Consider the following 14,847-nt stretch of genomic DNA (forward strand, 5'->3'; position numbering starts at 1 on the left):
CAGACTTTCATGTGGATGAAGGGAAATATCCAACTTCATCCCACTCTAGCTGTCCTTTGTCACCAAAGAAAGGAGGAAAAAACTAGAAACACTTGTGAACTTCATAGTCCAGAGTCATGGGCTTAGTGAAAGACTGAGACCTAATCATAAACCTATAGAATACCTTTACTTCCCCACATCTCACCACCACATTAGTAATAACCTATTTGTAGCAGTTCCTTTTACCCAAGTACATCATGTGCAGCTATTAAGAAAAAAATTACATGGCATGCAAAAAGGAACACACCCCACCCCACAAGATGAAAACATGGAGCAAGTGTCAGAACAACACATGGCAGGGATGTTGGGTTTATTATACCAGGAATTTAAAGCAACAATCACTCATGTGCTGAGGGCTCTAATGGGTGAACTAGGCAGCAAAAAGAACAACTGGCAATTGTAATTAGAAAGATGGAAACCCTAAAAAGAACCAAAGAGAAATGCTAGAGATAAAAAACAAAAACAAAAAAAGAAAAAAAAAACCCACAGTATCAGAAATGAAGAATACTTTTAATGAGATTATTCATAGACTTGAAAAGAAAGGAAAGAATCTTTCAGCTTGAGGATATGTCTAGAAACCTCGAAAACTGAAAAGTAATGAGAGAAAGACTAGAGGGAAGAGAACAGAATATCAAAGACTGAGAGACAACTATAAAAGGTGTGACATGTGTGTAATGGGGATTCCAAAATGGTAAGAAAAACAGAAAGGAACAAATATATATTTGAAACAGTAATGACTGAGAATTTCCCCAAGTTAATGTCAGACAGCAAACCATAGAGCCAGGAAGTTTAGAGAACATCATGCAGGATAAATGTCAAAAAACCCTACACCAGACATATAATTTTTTAAACTACAGAAAAATCAAAGATAAAGAAAAAAAATTCTAAAAGAGCCAAAGACACACCCTACCTATAGAAGAACAAAGACAAGAATTACATCTGACTTCTTAAAAAAATATTCAAGTAAGAGAGTGGAGTGAAATATTTAGTGTCAAGAGAGAAAACCACCAACTTGAGTTTTGTACCCTGAAAAATTATTATTCAAAAGGGGGGAAAACGAAATACTTTCTCACACAAACAAAAATTGAGGGAATTTGTTACAGTAGAATTGCTTTGCAAGAAATGTTAAAAGAAGTTCCTTACAGAGGAGGGAAATAATATAGGTCAGAAACTCGGATCCAGGGCTCCTGGGTGGCTCAGTTGGTTAAGCAACTGCCTTCGGTTCAGGTCATGATCCTGGAGTCCTGGGATAGAATCCTACATCGGGCTGCCTTCTCAGCAGGGAGTCTGCTTCTCTCTCGCTGACTTCTCTCCTCTTATTCTCTCTCTCTCAAATAAATAAATAAAATCTTAAAAAAAAAAACAAAACTCAGATCCACATAAAGAAAAGAAGAATACTGAAGAAGAAATAGTAAAGATAAAGTTTAAAATTTTTGATCTTCTTATTCTTAATTGATATAACAGAAAATAGTTTTTTCAAAAGAATAATAGTAATTGCATTTTTAACAGTTTAATTGAGAAACAATTTGAAAAATACCACTGTATATGTTTGAGGTATACAGCATGATGGTTTGATTTATATATATTGTGAAATTATTAACACAGTAGGGTTAGTTAACATCCATCATTTTGTATAGACATAATAAAAAGAAATGAAATTTTCCTTGTGATGAGAACCCTTAGAATCTACTGTGTTAACAACTCTCTTACATATTATACAGCTGTATTAGTAATCATGTTGTACTTTACATCCCTAGTATTTATTTGTCTTATCACTGGAAGTTTGTATGTTTCAACTACATTTCTCCAGATTCTCCACCCTCCACCCCCTGCTTCTGGTAACCACAAATCTGATGACTTTTTTTTATGAGTTGGTGTTTTTTACTTTGTTGTATTTTGTTTTGTTTTTAGATTCCACATGTAAGTGAGATCATACAGTATTCGTCTTTCCTTGGCCTATTTCATTTAGCATGCCTTTAAGCCTATCCATGTTGTTGCAGATGGTAGGATTTTTCTCATTTGTTACGGCTGAGTAATATCCCATTGTGTATGTGTGTGGGTATGTATATGTATATATATCCATTGATCAATTGATGGACACTTAAGTTAGTACCATGTTTTGGCTATTGTAAATAATGCTTCTGTGAACATGGGGGTTCAAATATCTTTTCAAATTTATGTTTTGGTTTCCTTTACATCCCTAGAAGTGGAATTGGTGGATTTTATGGTAGTTCTATTTTTAATTTTTCGAGTATCCTCCATACTGTTTTTCCACCATGACTGTATCAATTTACAATCCCATCAACAAATTAAAGGGGTTTCCTTTTCTCCACAACCACACCAGCATTTGTTCTTTCTTGTCTTTTGGATGATGACCCTTCTAACAGACATGTAGTGATATCTCCTTGTGGCTTTACTTTATATTTCCATAATGACTAGTGCTGTTGAATATCTTTTCATGTACCTGTTGGCTACTCACATATCTTCTTTGGAAAATATCTATTCAGGTCCTTTGCCCTTTTTAAATTGAATCATTACTGTTGTTACTGTTATTGATTTTACTGTAGAGTTGTATGAGTTCTTTGTATATTTGGGATGTTAACCCCTTATCAGATATATGATTTACAAATATGTTTTTCCAATTCCATTGGTTGTCTTTTCACTCTGTTGGTGGTGGTTTTGTTTGCTGTGCAGAAGCTTTTAGGTTTGATGTGATCTCACTTGTTTATTTTGATTTTGGTGCTTGTGCTTTATGTGTGATTGCCAAAAAAACATTACCAAGATCCATGTCAAAGAGATTTTTTTTCTTGGTTTCTTCTAGGAGTTTTATGGTTTCAGGTCTTACATTTAAGCATTTAATAATCTAATTAAGAAAAGTTTTGTGAGTGATGTAAGATGGGGTTCAACTTTCATTCTCTTACATGTGACTATCCAATTTCCCCAACACCATTTATTAAAGACACTGTTGTTTCTCCATTGAGTATTCTTGGCTCACTTATCAAATATTAGTGAAAGTGTATATGCTTGGATTTGTTTCTGGGCTTTTGATTCTGTCATACTGCTCTATTAGTCTGTTTTTATCCCAGTACCATACTGTTTTAATTACTATAGTTTTATATTATAGCTTTAAGTCAGGAAGTATGATGCCTCCTGCATTGTTCTTCCTTGGGATTTCTTTTGTTATTCAGCAGCATCTTCTGTGGTTCCACGTTAATTTAGGAGTGTTTTTTTTTTTTTAATTTCTGTAAGAAATGTCATTGGAATCTTGATAGGGATTGCATTAAATCTATGGACATTTTAGCAATAGTCAATATTACTTTTTCCAATGGATGAGTATGGGATACCTTTCTATTTATTTGTGTCTCCTTCAATTTCTTTCATCAATGGTTTATAGTTTCCAGAATAGAGATCTTTAACCTTCTTGGCCAAATTTATTCCTAATTATTTTATTGTTTTGATGTTATTGTAAATGAAATCAATTGTTTTTGTTTCTTTTTCAGATAATGAACTGTTAGTGCACAGAAATGCTGCTTGTTTTGTGTGTTAATTTTGTATCGTGAAAATTTACTGAATTCATTGATTAGTCTTAATAATTTTTTAGTTGAGTCTTTGGGATTTTTTATACATAAAACCTTGTCATCTGCAAATAGGACAGTTTTATTTCTTCCCTTCTAATTCTGATGTCTTTTATTATTTTTTTTTTGCCTGATTTCTCTAGTTAGACCTTCAGCATTATGTTGAGTAGGAGTGCTGAGAGTGAGAATCCTTCTCTTGTTCCTGATATTAGAGAAAAAACTTTTAACCTTTTACCATTAAGTATGGCCTTTATTATGTACCATATGGCCTATTGTTATGTTATTATGTTGAAATATGCTCCTTCTATGCCTAACTTGTTAAATGTTTTTATCATAAATGGATTTTGAATTTTGTTAAATACTTTTTCTATGTCTATTGAGATGACCATATGATCCTTTTCTTTCAGAAACAATGTATTTGATTATATGTGCTTATGTATATGCCATATATGTATATATATTTACATATATGCTTCCATGTGCTATAATAAGGTAAATGAATGACAACAATGGGAGAAGAATTAGGATTATTTGTCATTACAAGGTACTCACACTGTCCATGAAGTGGAATAGTGTTATTAGAAGGTATACTTAGATTCATAATAAATATACATTGGAAGCTCTAGAACAAACACTAAAAAATGTTTTAAAAAATTGTATAACTGATGGTCTAAGAAAGGAGAAAAAAACAGAATTATATAAAATGTTCAATTAAAATACAGAAAAAATAGAAGACAAAAAGCAATAAAGAACAGAGACAACAAATAGAAAACAGTAATAAATATGATAAATATTAATCCAACTATATCAATAGTCATCTTAGATATTAATGGTTTAAATTGGATAACAAAGACAGGGACTGTCAGAATGGATCAAAAAACAAGATCCAAATATATGTTATGTATAAGAAGCCCACTTTAAATATGAAGACACATCTAGACTAAACGTAAGTGAATAAAGAAACATACCATGGTAACTCTAATTTTTAAAAAAGCAGTAGCTATATTAATTGCACACAAAGCAAAATTTCAAAGCAGGGAAAATTATTAGCAATAAAGAAGGTCATTACAAAATGATAAGGAGATCAATTTTCCAAGGCAACATAATGATTTTTAACATGTATGTGCCTAATGATGGAGCATCAAACTACATGAGGAAGAACTGTAAGGAGAAATAGATGAGTCCACATTAGAGCTGAAGACTTTAATACCCCTCTATTAGAAGTGGGTAGATACAGTAGGAAGAAATTCTATAAGGATATAGCTGAACTCAACACCACCGTCAATCAACTGGCTACAGTGGACACACAGACTACTTCATCAAATAACAGAACAGACATTCTTGTTAAACTCACACGAAACATTCAACCAAGACAAACCACATTCTAGAAGATAAATACATCTTACCAAATCTGAAAAAAAAATAGAAATCATACAATGTCTGTTCTCAGACCACAATGGAATTAATTAGTAGTCAGTAACAGAAAGATAAGTGGAAAATCTCAAAATACATGAAGATTGAACAGAACACTTCCAAATAAATTAAGGATCAAAGAAGAAATCTGAAAAGAAATTTAAAAATATTTTGTACTAAATAAAAATGGAAACAAACCAAGTTTGTGGGATGTAGCAAAAACAGTCCATAGAGGGAAATTTATAACATTAAATTTATAACATTAAATAAATATATTAGAAAAGAAGGAAGATCTAAAATCAGTAATCAAAGTCTCCAATTTAGGAAATTAAAAAAAAAAGATGAGCAAATTAAATCCAGAGCAAGTAGAAGAAAAGAAACAATAAATAGAAATTGAAAATAGGAACTAAATCAACAAAACCAACACTTGTTCTTTGAAAAGATACATAAAATTGAAAAGCCTTAAGCAGAGTAAGAAAAAAAAGAGAAAATACAAATTGCTAAAATGAGAAATTGAAGGAAGGACATCTCCACAGATCCCTTGGACATTAAATGAATAATCAAGGAATACGATGAATTAACTCTATGCCCTTAAACTGATAATCTAGAGAAATGGGCCAATTCCTTGAAACACATACAATACCAAAATTCACACAAGAAAAAACAAAAAAACTGAATAGGCCTATATTTATTAAAGAATTTGAGTAGATAATGCTAACCTCTTCAAACAAAAAGCTAGGGGCCAGAAGGATTAACTTTTGAATTCTACCTAACATTTAAGGAAGGAAACATACCAGTTACTTAAATCTCTTTCAGAGGATACTTCCTTCTGCTTCTGTGATGCTAGCATTACTCTACTACCAAAAGCAGGCAAAGACATTAAGAAAAAAAATTACAGATTAATTTCTCTTTGAGCATAGACACAAAAATCCTTGACAATATATTAGCAAATAAAATCCAAAAATGTATAAAAAGAATTATACACCGGGGCACCTGGGTGGCTCAGTGGGTTAAGCCTTTGCTTTAGGCTCAGGTCATGATCCCAGGGTCCTGGGATCGAGCCCCACATCAGCTCTCTGCTCAGCGGGAGCCTGCTTCCCTCCTCTCTCTCTCTGCCTGCCTTTCTGTCTGCTTGTGAGCACTCTCTGTCAAATGGATAGATAAAATCGTTAAAAGGAAAAAAAAAATGAATTATACACCATACCAAGTGAGATTTATCTCAGGTATACAAAGCTGGTTCAACATTCAAAAATCAATTAATGTAATCCATCCCATTAACAAGCTAAAAAAAATCACATGATTTTTATCAATAGGTACAGAAAAAGCCTTTGACAAAATCCAAAACTCATTGTTGATAAATACTCTCAACAAGCTAGGAATACATGAGAATTTCCTCAACTTGATAAGGAGTAGCTACAACAAACAAACTCCCCCCAGAAACAAACAAACAAAAAACCCTTACAGCTAACATACTTAATGATGAGAAACTTGAAACTTTCCCACTAATATCAAGAACAAGGCAAGGATATCTCCTCTCACTACTTCTTTTCAACTATCATATTGGAAGTTCTAGCTAATTCAATAAAACAAGAAAGGAAAATAAAAGGTATACAGATTGGGAAGTCATAAATAAAACTACTTTGCAGATGACATAATCACATATGCTGAATATCTGGCTTTCCCAGATTCAAGTCCAATCATGTTATTTTTTCATTGTTCCCTATTATTTTTTCTTCTTTCTCTTTCCATATAATTAATATATAGTGTTATATTAGTTTCAGATATACAATATGATAATTCAACAATTCTATACATTACTCAGTGCTCATCAGGATAAGTGTACTCTTAATCTCCTTTATTTCACTCATCCTCCCACAGACCCCTCTTTGGCAACTGTCAGGTTGTTCTTTGTATTTAAGAATCTGGGGTTTTTGTTTGTTTGTTTGTTTTGTCTTTTTGTCTCCTTTTTTGTTTATTCGTTTGTTTTGTTTCTGAAATTCCACATATGAGTGAAATCATGTGGTATTTTTGTTTCTCTGGAGAGGATGTGGAGAAAAAAGAACACTTGTGCGCTGTTGGTGAGAATGCAAATCGGTGCAGCCACCATGGAAAACAATAAGAAGATTCCTCAAAAACTTAAAAATAGAATTATTATATGATCCAATAATTTCACTACTGGGCATTTACCCAAAGAAAATGAAAACACTGATTTGAAAAGATATATGCACCCTTATGTTTATTACAGCATTATTTATAATAGCCAAGATATTGGAAGCAACCCAAGGCTCCATTTGTTGTTCCCTATTATCTTCAGATGAAGATATAATAGGCTTTTTAAGACTTTGCCCAGTACCTTTTCCAGTGTTTTTTTTTTTCCCCATCACATACTCTAGCACCCCATACTTCAACTGTTCCCGAACTTCTTTCGGAACCGCAAACATGCAGTATTTCACCTTCAAGCATGCTTATCTTGTGCCTCAGAATCCTCTTCTTTTGGTTCTTCATTTAGATATGACCCATTTATCCCTCAAAGCTTAACTCAGGTGTCCCCTTCAGGACATGTCTTTGAAGGTCAGCTTTGATCAGGAGATCCTCATAAGTGTTCCCCTAACAACTGGACTCTGTCTACTTAGACCTCACCTCTCAGGCCTGAACACTATAGACTTTCTTAAACACTCCAGTCTCTATTTAATCCCTTAACCAACATCTCCCTGCCATTTTTTTCCCCAGTAAAGCTCTTCTTTCCCACTGCCATTAATTTGGATTATTATATTCATTTACCTCTTGGGTTCTTTACCTCTGACTGTTCTTACTCTGAGAGTTGAAATCTTTCAGCTGAAATCCTTCAGCACTTTTTGTGTGCACCTCAAATTTTATCATAAACAAATGTATAACATGGATTATAACTCCAACTGAATCATTAATCTCTTGGGAGAAGAAGAGGCATGTTAGATGTCTCTAACTTTCTATAGGATAGAATTCTGAATTAAGAACATAGTAGGTGCTCAGCAACTATTCATGATTGATTTCATGCTATTTGTTTGGAACTCTTTATTGGCATTTTCATAGAACTATTCTTAGATACAAATACAATTGGAGGCTTACACATTAAGGTATTCAATACTATTTGAGCAGAACTTTGTAGATTTCTACATTTTGGTTTAAGATATAGTATAGTATAGTGTTTATTTCTATGGATCTGTATGTATGTTTGATTAGAATCTTAATATGTTAAGAGCTTAAGATCTAAGGCTGTAGAGCAAAAAGTTTAAGCACTTGAGCACTAATTAACCTGGTTTGGAAAGATCCTTGGGTATCATTCCAGCTGAATAACCTCAGGCATGTCCCCAAATTTCAGTCTCAGTTTTCTCATCTGTAAAGCAGAGAGAATGAGTTCTTATTTCATAGACTATTCAGAGAATTAAAAAAAAAAACATGGAATGTCTGTCAACTTGTAAGAAAAGAACTGTCAACAGTGAATTGTATATCCAGGGAAACTATCCTTTAGAAATAAAGAGGAAACCCAGACATTCTCTTATGAAAGGAAACTAAAAGAATTTGTCACTGGCAGATGTCTCTACCCTTCAAGAACAGCTAAAGGAAGTTCTTCAAATGAAAAGAAAATGACAGATGAAGGAATCATGGAGCATCAGGAAGGACAGAACAACAGTAAGAACAGAAATATGGGAAAATATAAAAGAAAATCTTTCTCCTCATGTGTCTTACAAGTATATAATTCCCCTCTTTATCCATTATAATGTTTTAGGTTTTAATTTAATTTGAATTTGATTATATTTTAATTTAGTTGTATTAATAGAAAAAAATAAAGGACAGAGCTTTAAAAATACTTAGCATAATGCCTGACACAGAGCACAAATGCTTGATTTATACTAATTTTTGTTATAAAAGGGATTTAAAGAATAGAGCATCGGGGTGGCTCAGTCAGTTAAATTCTTGATTTTGGCTCACTTCATGATCTTAAGGTCATGAGATTAAGTCCCCCATCTTTCCTCGGTCAGGTTCTGTGCTCAGTGGGGAGTCTTCTTGAGATTCTCTCTCTAAAATAAATAAATAAGTCTTTTTTTAAAAAAAGGATTTAAAGATAAAGTCTAAACTCATTTTATCTCTAAGGAAATGAAATATAGAGAGGGCAAATGACTTGTTCAAGACCATTAGTTAATGAAAGAAATGGCCTAGATAAAAATCCAGGTCTCCTGAATACTCAGTGTTGTCCTTCTAATTCCCATGTTGCTTTGCAGTCAGCTGGGACCTTCCTGAAGGCCTTGTAAAAATTCTGCTTCATTTTATTGTAGGTATATAATGCTCTGGGAGCACTGGATATGTAAAATTTTGAAATTAAAAGAATACAAACATATGGAATTGTTGAATAGCTATACCGTTCACCTGAAACTAAAATAACACTGTGTATTAACAAACTGGAATTAAAATAAAAACTTAAATTTTTTATAAAAGGAATAAAACCAAAAATATTTATTTTATCATATCCAGTTTGTCTGTTTTTCAAAATGACCTATAAAATTGTTCTTTACATGGCCAGTGATAAAAATTTCATTTGAATTTACATGGACTTGAGTTATATTAATCTTTTCAGAAATGTGAACATTAATTTGAGTTAAACAGAGTGTTTTTTTTTTTAATCTCATAGGAGTTTGTTGTTTTATTTTAAAGGTCTCTTCTTAAAAATTCTTGAATTTAACAATGCTCATGATTTTCCTCTTCAAAGTAGATCTTACATGCAATTTTAAAGACTGCTTCTTAAATATGGAAAGAATGACTAATTCCATGTATGTTTGTGACTGAATGACAGAAAGCAAAGAAATTCTTCATGGTGTTTATGAGGGGGAGGTCAATAATAACACTTTAGCAGAGATTTGAAAATAAAACTGCATTAAAAAAAAAGAAAGAAAATAAAACTGCATTAATTATCAAGAAGGATACTTTTTCCATATTTTTATGAATATTCAGCTGTAATATTAAAGTTTTGTTTGGCTCATTTAGAATCAGATCTTTTTGCAAGTGAGGAAGATTCTTTTACAAGGAGAACGAAAACAACTCTGGTGCATATGTAAGAAACGAATCCCAATTCCTTCTTGTTTCTGTTTCTTTTTTTTTTTTTTTTTTTCAAAAAACTGCATAAATGAGGAAGTAGTGCCAAAGACCTATTAGTAATAGTTATTTCCTAATTGCAGTTGGAAGCATCCTGCACGTTTAAATAAATATTGTTAACTCTGACCCCTTGCTTTGCCAGGACTGATAAGGCAATTGTTTGACCTATATGAAGCACATACAGTATACACAGAGTGGAGTGCAGCAGGAAAACAGGAAACAATAAATCAGAAATTAGAGCACTGATTGTTGTAGCTAATTACATCAGGCTTCTGCTTAATTTCTCACTCTGTCATTCTAACCTGATTTTCTTGCCAACAGACTTTGCAAATTGCTGGTGTCACGTACATTCAGCAAATAATAATCCTTAGTTACTGTGACTGACAAATGAATGAGCAGGAGAAGATAGTTTATTATGCAAGGATGAACTGAGACATTCACCAGATACCTGCCTGGATGCTTTTTTAATTCACTTACCTAGATGTGCTGCATGATGCATTTTTCCAGGAGCAGAGATTTTGGCATCAAGACAGCTTAATTAGATTTGTGGTTTGGTTTGATAATATTGAGTAAGAAGAAAAGATGGCACTGTAAAAGCAAGCGAGGGAAGGGATTGGCTTGGACAAAGAGAGAGATAAAGTGGTAACTTAGCTATTTAAGTCAAATCTGAAAATAATATGTTTAGGGCGAGTGAGATTAGGCAGCACGTTATTGAATGCTAATCTCATCTACACCAAGATTTGGTGAGCCAACTTGGTATTTTCGACCCATTATGGTTTGATTATTGAAATTCTAAACCATGTGTGTTAAAAAAGAATAAAAATGAGATGCTTTTAATCAAAATTAATTGATGACTTCCAGATTCTACTTCTGTGTGTAGATAATGCATGTCAGTTCAGTTTTCCCTGATCCAAGTCCTGCTGTGATTTTAATAGTCTAAAATCAACTTTCCTTTCCTTTCCTTTATGATTTTATAAATTTTACATGGTTTCCATACTTTAAATAATTTTGCTATAGTCCCTGAAGATGGAATAGGGAAGATATAATAGAAGAGAATTTTCACTCTTTGTTATTTAATCAATTTTCACATTCTGGGTATATTCTCTACCTTTGTTATAGTGTTTACTAATCAGATCATCCAATGAGGAGCAGATCCCCAGCCAGATACAACTTCACCCAGGCTCTCTGCTTCTTTGATACTTAATAAAAATCATATTATTTTGTTTAACTGAATGTACCGTTGTATGCAAGTTATTTAGAATGAAAATTGTTTCTCATTAAAGTCAAATTTACTTAATCCTTCTATATCCTTCCATATGATTTTAACCCCTATCTTGCTTTAGCATCATTTCTGGGGGAAGAGAAGGTGAATTTAACATAGAGGTGTGAGGAAATCATGCTGAACCTTCCTCAAGTTTCAAAGGACATGGCAGAGCTGTGGGGTCCCATTTTTGGAACCCCTGTTTCACTTGGAAAAGTAAGAGGTCAGAGTTCACTATTTATTTAAATGTGTAGGTGATGTCTCACATTCCAGTGATGAACTTGGAATGCAGGCCAATTAAGCAGCCCAGAAATGGTGGTAGAAGGGCCAAAAAAATAGAGTAGAATTTGCCAGCATCATTGCTGGTGCAAAGGTCAGAGGGAGCAGAATATTTCATTCCTTGTGTGTGTCTTCAAATTAATTCTTGTGTATAAAATGTTTAAACCTCTCCAAATCCCAAGCTGACTTTCCAAAAGTCCTTCGTACCGTAATTTTTTTCATGTTGTCAGACAAATTTTATAAATGTATATTAAACAACCCTTGTATGCAGAGTGTACCAAGTGCATGTTCACTGAGGGGCAACAACTTAATTTAGGAGAAATGTATCACGAAGTCATCATCCTAAAAAGCAGTTTAAGGAGTCAACCTTGAACTTATAAAACAAGAATTAAATCACACCAATCAGAACATAATATCCTAGGTTCCTAAATGTATGGCACTGACAGTTAGGACTATGGAATTTAAAGGGACCAAATTTTTCAGAGAAGACTTAATGGAGATAATTTGACATGGACTTGGAAGGATAAGTAGCATTTGGAGAGCTGGAGAGGAAGGAGAAGTCATTGTAAGCAGAGAATTGATTCAATGAAGTCGGGGGAAAACATGACCAAAATAGAAATAGGAAGATGAGTGGATAAGGGGTAGGCAGGAAATGTGGCTGGATGGAGAAGGTGGACCAGATCCCAAGTGTTACAGAGGGGATTTAGACCCATTATTAAAGGTGAGGAGACTGTGCAAGGGTCCCACAGCGAAAACATATAGGGGAGAGGAAAGGCTGGGACCAGCCCAACAAATCAGGAAACTATTAAAATGATCCAGGTTTGGCGTGATCAGGGTCTGGTCTAGGTGGTGATAGAGAAAAGGAAAATATAAATTCAAAAGCAGAGATTGGCAGGCATGATGAGATTCCACATAGAAGAAGAGGACAGATTTGACACCTGGAAGAATTATCTTGGCTTTGGCAAGAAAAAACAACAACAACAACAACAAAAAACCAACAAAAACAGAAAATATGGAAGAACAAGTGTTTAGATGGAAAGATGAAAGGGCATCAGTTTCCAAGGAGAGAAGGAGAAGGAACAGAGTCCTTTTCTAGTCTTAGCTACAGTAAACCTTCCAGATGCCTCATTCCTTTCCTTATCAGTTATAGACATTTGTATTTAGCACAGCTCCATTTGTCCGAAGCACACAGACTTGTCTGAGGACAGTGGGTATGACAACTGTGTGAAATGTGTCAAAACTAGAAAGGTGTGTGTGGGGGAGATGACAACCTGATGAAATATTATCAAATGCTACCCCTCAAATACCAGAGGTAGCATGATATTTGGGGGCAGGGAAGGGCACATACCTTCATAAGAAGCCACCCAAAGAACTCTCTCTCCCAAATGGAAAGGTATTTCTCAGTTTCCTTCTATCCTCATCAACTCCAGTCAGCTCTAATCTTAACTGTGTTCCAGGACCCTGGTTGTTGCACCTGCCCTGCTTGGATCTGGTGTCATCTGCCAGGTGACTGGTATGTGATTGGCCCTCCTCTCTACTTTTTCTTAAAGTACTAGGCTTTGGGTAGTCCACTGTCTGACTTCATCCCACCCCCTAGTGATCGGCTTCGTATCTCCTGAGTCATCAGTCACTATTAGAAGGGACTCAACTGTCCAGAATGTATAAATATAATCTTCTACTTTCTCCCACATCTTTCATACCCATGCACTTCAACATTAGTCATAAAAGGCTGATACTTTTGCTCAGCATTCTGCTTTTACTATCTTCCTCCTCACCACCTGATGGTTGGGGCTAAAAATCAAAGTGGAAGCGTCCTTCAAATTTTTTGCACATATTAACATCCAGGACAATTTTAAACTTACGTGCAATGGAAGAGGATATGATTGTGAATTGCTGTCTTCATTATTTCTTATGAATACAATAAGGAGCTCAAGCAAATGTCCTTTTCCAAGATGGTTCTTAGTAATCCAGATATTGTTTGTAGCTGCAGAGATTCTGAAGATTCACAACCATCTTTTTTTTTTTAAAGACTTTATTTATTCAAGAGAGAGAAAGAGAGAAAGTGAGAGAGCGCAGGAACAGGGTAAGGGGCAGAGGGAGAAGCAGGCTTCCCACTGAGCAGGGATCCTGGCTCTGGCCTCTATCCCAAGACTCTGGAATCATAACCTGAGCAGTAGGTACACGCTTAACCAACTGAGTCACACAGGACCCCCATAGTAACCACCTTTGACCGTAATAGGAATGATCCTTCCAAATGACACTAAGATCAAATTTGAAGTTGACTTTTGTAGATGAGCCAATTAGAGTATTTTAAGAGTCTGAGGCATGGTGCACAGTGTCCAGAGAAGTTAAGACTTGAGGTTAAGTCATTAATCTGGTCTCAGTTTTTACCCCATTTAAAAGCCATTGTTAATAGAACTTCTATGAAGATCAAGGTACTGGGCCAAACTTTGATTCTAGAATGGAGATTGGTCAAGGTTGGCCCAAAATGACATTATAGGAAAACTAGTTTTATTCCCCCTTTTCTTGTAGACTTTAACGTTCTTTCTCCATGTAATTTTCACTGGTGAATGATTTGCTGTAAGTAGAGTGCACTGTAATAAGTCAAAGTTTTGATTTTATTTATGATTCCCAGCATACTTTACTTTTAAAAGAGACTCAGAATCTTCCCTTTTTTCCCCCTTATATTTGTATTATTTTTGCTTTTTTGGACCCTGATGACACCACAAATGAGAATGTAATGAAAAGCGTATGCTGCTCATTAGTGCAGCTCTAGCACACCTGTGTTGTACTCTGTCTATAAAAGTCTGGACTTACTGCCTTAGGAAGCACCATATAAAAGAGGTTGCTTCAGGCAAGATCTCTCATGGGAGGAATATTGTTTTCTCTTTAAAAAATATTAGTTCTAATAGTTTCTTCCTATAAGACCATGAGAAGAGAAGAAAAAAAAAGTTAGAAGGAGGAAAGCAGAATTCTGCCAAAATCCAGTTAATCCCCCTCATGAAAACACATTATTAACAAGAGTTGTGATCTTTGCACTTTGCTGATTTAATCCACAAGTAAGAAAACTTGATTTGAGGCATTTGTGCCCAGGGATGTTCAAAGCAAAATTACTAGACGCCATGGTTCACCTGAGGACTCTAAGGAGTTCCA

General features: G+C 34.4%; 1 pseudogene; it reads right to left on the reverse strand.

Moving 5' to 3' along the window:
- LOC122890332 overlaps positions 1-14,847 on the reverse strand; it is a 165,812-nt pseudogene that overhangs the window by 2,961 nt on the left and 148,004 nt on the right.

The sequence above is a fragment of the Neovison vison genome, chromosome 11 (genome assembly GCF_020171115.1).
Source record: "Neovison vison isolate M4711 chromosome 11, ASM_NN_V1, whole genome shotgun sequence".
Taxonomy (NCBI): Eukaryota; Metazoa; Chordata; class Mammalia; order Carnivora; family Mustelidae; genus Neogale; species Neogale vison.